This window comes from Lithobates pipiens, unplaced genomic scaffold, assembly GCF_037356315.1.
Source record: "Lithobates pipiens isolate NorthernLeopardFrog02 unplaced genomic scaffold, aLitPip1_a1.2 Scaffold_19, whole genome shotgun sequence".
Classification (NCBI taxonomy): Eukaryota; Metazoa; Chordata; class Amphibia; order Anura; family Ranidae; genus Lithobates; species Lithobates pipiens.
In genome coordinates, this window is record NW_027507764.1 from 346944007 (window position 1) to 346951998 (window position 7992).

Below are 7992 nucleotides of genomic sequence, written 5' to 3' on the forward strand. Positions count from 1 at the left end.
GGTTTCTATGTCTAGTCGAGACGTTAGGGCGATCGTGACACACTCCCTTAACAGGTGTGTTAATCAATCTTATTCATTTAAAAAGACCACAACCCAAACAGAGGGGAAATATAGCGTCCTTCCAGGACCCAGCCACGGCGTCCTGTACATATCCCCCCCCGTGCCCCAACGCCAAGGAGGTGGAGGCAACAGTGGAGCTCAAACAATGGACTCGGGAGAGGGCATCTGCATTTTGATGCAGTCTCCCGGGCCTATGCTCCACTACAAATTTAAATTCCTGGAGTGCCAGGAACCACCGGGTAACCCTGGCATTAGTCCCTTTTCCCTGTCTCAGCCATGTTAAAGGGGCATGGTCAGAAATCAACCTAAACTTCCTCCCCAAAAGGTAATATCTGAGGGATTCCAGAGCCCACTTAATGGCCAGACACTCTCGTTCAATTATGGCATAGTTTTTCTCCGCTGGTGTTAACTTCCTGCTGAGGAAGACTACCGGGTGTTCCTCGCCATGAATAACCTGTGACAACACCGCTCCCAATCCTACATCGGAAGCATCAGTCTGGACAACAAACTCTTTTGAAAAATTAGGTGCTACCAGGACAGGGTGTTGGCACAGCGCCGACTTGAGCTCCAAAAAAACCTTCTCAGCGTCTGCATTCCACTCCACCATGACCGATTTCCGACCCTTAGTCAGGTCGGTCAACGGAGCCGCCAACGTGGCAAAGTTGGGTACAAACCTCCTGTAGTATCCCACCATGCCCAGGAATGCACGTACCTGCTTTTTTGTGAGGGGGCGGGGCCAATTCTGTATAGCCTCTATCTTGTTGACCTGCGGTTTCACTACCCCTCTACCCACGATATAACCCAGGTATTTCACCTCCTCCATTCCCAAAGCACATTTTTCAGGGTTTATTGTAAACCCCTCCTTCCAAAGAGAGTCCAGCACTGCCTGCACTTTGGGCAAATGTGATTCCCAGTCTTTGCTAAAAATGACTATATCGTCCAAGTATACTGAGGCATACTTCCGGTGAGGTCGTAAAATCCTATCCATTGCTCTCTGGAATGTGGCTGGAGCAGTTTGCAATCCAAAAGGCATCCTTTTGTACTGAAAACTCCCCTCTGGGGTAGAAAAAGCAGTTTTCTCTCTAGCAGCCTTAGTCAACGGTATTTGCCAATACCCCTTGGTAAGGTCTAACGTAGTGATATACCTGGCTGGACCTAGTCTCTCGATAAGCTCATCTACCGGGGGCATGGGGTAGGCATCAAACCGGGAAACTTCATTAAGTTTCCGGAAATCATTGCAGAATCGCAGAGTCCCGTTGGGCTTCGGTACCAACACAATTGGGCTCGACCACTCACTCTGCGATTCTTCAATAATCCCCAGGTCTAACATCTTTTTTACTTCCTCTGAAACGGCCTTCCTTTGAGCCTCTGGGATGCGGTAGGGCCGGACAAAAACTTTGACTCCTGGTTCTGTGACAATATCATGCTGTATGACACTAGTGAGCCCTGGCAAGTCTGAAAATGTTTCTTTATTTCTCTGCAAGAACTCCTTTGCCTGCTGACTTTGGGTTTTAGACAGGGTATTTGCTACTTGGACACTCTCCACCCCAACCCGAGGCTCAAGTTTTGTACTAGCCAGGGAGGTCACTGGTTCCCTGTCTGTCCAGGGCTTTAACAAGTTTACATGATATATCTGAAAGGGTTTCCTCTTGCCTGGCTGGTGGACTCTATAATTTACCTCTCCCATTTTTTCTACAACCTCGAAAGGGCCTTGCCATCTGGCCAAGAACTTACTTTCCACAGTAGGAATCAACACTGCTACTCGATCCCCCACTTGGAAGTTCCTAATTTTGGCTGCCCTATTATAGACCCGTCGTTGAGCCTCCTGGGCTTTTTGTAAATGTTCCTTAACTAGCGGCATTACAGTTTGGATCCTCTCCTGCATTTGAGAGACATATTCAAGAACACTTTTATGCTGAATTGGTTCACTTTCCCATTCTTCTTTAACAAAGTCCAGTAATCCACGAGGTCTCCGCCCATATACCAATTCAAAAGGCGAGAACCCAGTGGATGCCTGGGGCACTTCTCGGATAGCAAACAGGAGGGCTGGTAACAGGCAGTCCCAGTCTTTCCCATCCCTTTGTACCACTCTCTTGAGCATAGACTTAAGGGTCTTATTAAAACGTTCTACCAATCCATCTGTTTGGGGATGGTAGACCGATGTGCGCAGCTGTTTAATCCGGAACAGTTTGCACACATCAGCCATAACCTTCGACATAAACGGGGTGCCCTGGTCTGTGAGAATTTCCTTGGGAAAACCTGTCCGTGTAAACAACTGGAATAACTCCCGTGCAATAGCCTTAGAGGAGGTATTCCGCAGGGGTAGCGCCTCAGGATATCGAGTGGCATAGTCGAGGATCACCAGTATGTAAGAATGACCTTGAGCCGACTTTACCAAGGGACCCACTATATCCATGGCTATCCTCTCGAATGGGACCTCAATTATGGGCAGAGGGACCAACGGGCTCCGGAAATGGGTCGCCGGAGCGGTCAACTGACAGGTGGGACAAGAGGTAAAGTATCTCCTTACCTCTGCTTTCAAGCCTGGCCAGTAAAACCGGTCGGCGATCCGTGCCTCCATCTTTTCAACTCCCAGGTGTCCCCCTAAAACATCATCATGGGCCAGTTCCAGGAACTTGCGTCTATACTGTTGGGGTACCAATAATTGTTCTACCACATTTTCTCTCACTTTAGTAACCCAATAAAGCAATTCATTACATATTGAAAAATGTGGCCACCGCCCTGGCCAAAGTGGGGTCCTGCATCTGGGCAGTACCAAATGCCCCCTGGGGAACACCCAAATCTGGCAAGTCAGGGGTAGAGGCCATTTCCTCATCCTCTTCCCCCAGCATTACCTGAAGCGGGGAAGGTTCCCCCCCCTCAGTGTTCAGGTAGGTCTGAGAACCCCACATATTGACATCCTTAACAGTATCAGCACTATTTTCATCATTATTAACCAAAGTCTTGGCGTTTTTATCAACTGGGTCCATATTACGAATATGTGGCATCTCAGGGTTATTACCCTCAACAACAGGAACAGAGGGACTAGTTTCTTCCCAGTCTCTGGACCTTTCAGACAGTTCTCCTTGTCTCCAAAGTTTTGCAAATAACGGACAGTCACGTCCTATGATAACGTCATGTACCAAGTTCTTTACCACCCCCACCTCTTGAGTACCAGTGCCACATGCTGTGGAGATGGACACCGAGATGAGAGGGTACTCTCTAGTGTCCCCATGAATGCACACAACCCGCAACCTTTTGCTTACCGGACCGATCTTCCCAATTACTCTAGGGTGAACCAGGGTTATCATGCTTCCAGAGTCCAGCAAAGCCTGTGCAGGGTGGTGGTTCACTTGGACTTCACACTCAAACTTCCCCTTTCCAAGGTCAAGATGTGTTGTACATGCTTTATGAGCATAAAAAGACCCCCTCCGAAGAACCTCGCATTCCATGGGTTCTTCCTGCAATGGGCAGTGGGCCCGGGTATGGCCCCAGGCATGACATCGCCAACATTGTACATCCCCTCCTCTCCGATCAAGAACAGGTCGCTGAGGGGGTAACGGGTGTGACTCTTGGCCTTTCGGGGTGTTGGTTCCAGGGCTCCTGGGGACCTCCTTTCGAAGGGCGGCAGTTGGTCGGAAAGGCCGTGGCAGACTGGGCCCTTGACGCTTGTTGGGGCCAAGCAGATCCTCCACCACTGTATATCGTTCCACCATCTCGACAAGGCGGTTCACGGTTTTGGGGTCTCCATGGCTGACCCACCGTTGAAGGTCGTCTGGCAGTGACCTTAAGTATCGGTCCAGCACGCCCCGTTCCACAATTTGGGGGCCAGACAACACTTCGGGCTGCAGCCATTTTTTTACTAGTTGCACCAGGTCATGCATTTGAGATCGCGGTGGCCGGTTTGAACGATACTTCCATTGGTGCACTCGTTGGGCCCGAATAGCCGTAGTCACCCCCAACCGAGCCAGTATTTCTGCCTTTAGCTTTTGATAATCTTTAGCATCTTCTGGTGGTAGGTCAAAATAGGCTTTTTGAGGATCTCCGGTGAGGAAAGGAGCAATTAAGCCGGCCCACTGGTCCTGGGGCCACCCTTCTCTCTCTGCCGTCCTCTCAAATGTAGCCAGAAACGCCTCTACATCATCACTCAGGGACAATTTCTGCAGAAAATGGCTTGCCCTTACGGTCACCTGGTTGCCAGGGGCAACAGTCACTTGTTCACGGCCCTGAGAAAGCTGTTGCACTGCTTCTTTTAAGGCAGCTATCTGAGCCTGCATAACTCCTTGTTGGGTCGCTTGCTGGGCTGCTAACTGGGCCACCAACAGGCGAGTATTTTCTTGCTGCAGAGCCAGCGCCTCGTTGTGGTGCATTTTTTGTACCTCCAGCTGGGTTGCTAAAGCGCTGATTAGCTTCCTCATGGCGAGTCTGCGCTTGCATATTAGCCAAGGACAGCTGTTTAATTAGCTCCTCCATTGTTTCGGCTTTCAACAGTTGTGCAGCTTTAACCCAGGACATAAATTCACTGTACTGTCCCTTTAAATGTCAGTTCAAATCCAATGCAAAAAAAAAAAAAAAAAAATAGCAAGAAAAACGCCTGTTACTTTGTCCTGCCCGCATTCGAGCACCACTTGTAATGTTCGGGGGATCAGGTAGATCGCAGGACACAGCAAAGGGTTTATTAAACTTAAATAGCTTTACAGCAGCCAAAAACAAAAGGAAAAAGATCTGTAGTCTCACCGACTTGCAAAGTCCAGAACAGCTGTCCTTATCAAAACAGAGCTTGATCTTGATGGCAGGTAGCTTCCCCTGCCAGGAGCCTTCCAAACAGGACACTGCTGTCCACTTCAGTTGCTGCAGTCCAAAATAAACACCATCCACCATCCACCATCCACCATCCACCATCCACCATCCACCATGTCTTCTCCACTCCTCCACACACCACTCTACCACTTCCTGTCTTGTTTTTTAAAGGCACTCCCTTAACAGGTGGGTTAATCAATCTTATTCATTTAAAAAGACCACAACCCAAACAGAGGGGAAATATAGCGTCCTTCCAGGACCCAGCCACGGCGTCCTGTACACAGGTCATATCTAAATATTTTCAATTTGTATGCAACCAGGCAGTCCTTGCAATACATAGTTGAAGGTAAATAAAAAGAAAATTGAATAAGAAAATTGTATGTTTGGCTAGCTTTTGTTATTCATAAATCCAAATCAAAGAAAGATATCTTTTGGTTTTGGTCCTCTCCTCCCGTACCTCTAGTTTTGGTCTACTCCTCTCCTCCCCTACTCCTCTTCTCCCTCCCTGTGTTTTTAGATTTCATTTTGTAACTATTTTATTTTAATTATTTAACATTTTTATTTTATATATATTATTTTTTATTACTCTATTCCTATTCTACTCTAATCTTTCATAGTCTACGCCTATTCCTACTCCAAGTCCACCTCTACTCCTACTCCTCTCCTACTTGTTTTCTACTCCTCACCTACTTCTCCTCCTTTTCTACTCCTCTTCTACTCCTTCTCCTCTTCTACTCTGAAATCCTCCTCCTCCACCTCCTATTTATCCTATTCATCCTCCTGCTCCTTCTTTTTATCCCCCTTCTATTCATTTTCCTCCTCCTCCTCCTATTTATCCTCATTCTCCTTCTCCTATTCATCTTCCTCCTCATTTCCATCTTACTGATTCTATTCATCCTCCTCCTCCTCCTTTTCACCCTCCTCTTCTCCCTTATCCTCTTTACCCCCCTCATCCTCCTCCACCTTCTCTTTCTCCTGTTCATCCTTCTCCTGTTCATCTTCCTTCTCCTATTCATCCTCCTCCTACTCCTATTTATCCTTCACATTTCTCCTTTTCATCCTCCTCCCTTTCATCATCATCCTCCTATTCATCCTCCTCCTCCTCCTATTCACCCTCCTCCGCCTATTTATCCTCCTCTTCATCCTCCTGCTCCTCTTCCTCCTTCTCTTCATCCTCCTCTTCCTCCTCATATTCATCCATCTACTTCTATTCGTCCATTTATTACATTTTATACACTTTTTAAAATAATACAAGGGATATTGTTTACGGCATTTTCAATTGTCATATATTACACAAATAACTGGTTCAAGATAAAGTTTTCATTTTGTGTAACTAATATTAAGACTTCCTTCTCTTATTCATCCTTCTCCTTCCTCATTTTATTCTTCCTATTCATCCTCCTCCTCCAACTATTTATCCTTCTCCTATTCATCCTCCTTTACCTATTCCTTCTCCTCATCCTCCTTCAACTTCTCCCTCTCCTAATTCATTCTGCTTCTCCTATTTATCTTTTCCATCTTCCTCCTCCTCCTATTTATCCTCCTCCTCCTCCTATTTCATCCTCCTCCTATTTATCCCCCTTATCCTCCTCCACCCCCACCTCCTATTTATCCCCCTTATCCTCCTCCACCTCCTCCTATTCATCATCCTTCTCTTAGTCATTCGCCTCCTACTCCTATTCATTCCTCATTTTTCTCCTTTTCATCCTACTCCTCCTATTTATCCTCTTATTCATCCTGCTCCTCCTATTTAACCTCCTGTTATTCATCCTCCTCCTATTTATCTTCCTCCCCCTTCTCTTCCTCCTCCTCCTCCTCTTCTTTATCCTACTCCTCCTATTCATCCTCATATTCATCCATTTCTTACATTTTATACACTTTGTAAAATCATACATGGCATATTGTATATGGCATTTTCAATAGTCATATTTTACACAAACAACTGGTTCAAAATAACTGGTTCAAGATAACGTTTTCAATTTGTGTAACTAATATTACGACTTCCTTCTTTTATTCATCCTTCTCATTCCTCTTGCTATTCTTCCTATTCATCCTCCTCCAACTATTTATCATTCTCCTATTCATCCTCCTTTACCTATTCCTTCTCCTCATCCCCCTTATACTTCTCCTTTTCCTATTCATTCTGCTTCCCATATTTATCCTCTCCATATTCTTCCTCCCCCTCCTCCTCCTCCTCCTCCTATTTATCTTCCTCCACCTCCTCCTTTTCCTAGTCATTCTGCTTCTCCTATTTATCCTCTCCATATTCTTTATCCTCCTCCTCTTATTTATCCTTCTCTTCCTCCTCCTATTTATCCCCTCATCCTCCTCCCCCTCCTCCTTCTCCTATTCATCTTCCTTCTCCTAGTCATCCACCTCCTACTCCTATTCATCCCTCATATTTCCATAGTTGCCAACAGTCCCGATTTTCTCAGGAGAATCACGATTTTTGGACCCTCGTCCCGATTTAAGCTGGTCCTGATAGTTTTCCCGGGATTTTGGTTTTGTTCCGAGTAAATTGATAATGTATTTGGCAAAAAACGGCAACTGATACACAAAAATGGCCGCTGCCACCGCCTCCATGAGTGTTGTTTCCCCTTGTTTTTAGTGCAGAGGAGAGGGGTAGCCAATCAGCTTCTCTCTTCAGTGTACAAATAGAAAATTCTATTGTACACTGATGTAAGAGGCACTCTGCTGGGGACACCTCATGTAAGAGGCACTCCACTGAGGACACCTGAGGTAAGAGGCACTCCGCTGGGGACACCTGATGTAAGAGGCACTCCGTTGGGGACACCTGATGTAAGAGGCACTCCGTTGGGGACACCTGATGTAAGAGGCACTCTGCTGGGGACACCTGATGTAAGAGGCACTCTGCTGGGGACACCTGATGTAAGAGGTATTGTCCTGGGGACACCTGATGGAAGGAGGCACTCCGCTGGGAATGCCTGATGGAAGGAGGCACTCTGCTGGGGGCACCTGATGTAAGGACGGACTCTGCTGGGGACACCTGATGGCATCTGGTGGCAGGCGACGTGGCAGGTGACACACTCAGGGGTCCCACTGATTCTACATTATGGTGAGTTGAATTATTTCATTGTATATTAAAATATAATAATAGAAATAATGCACTTC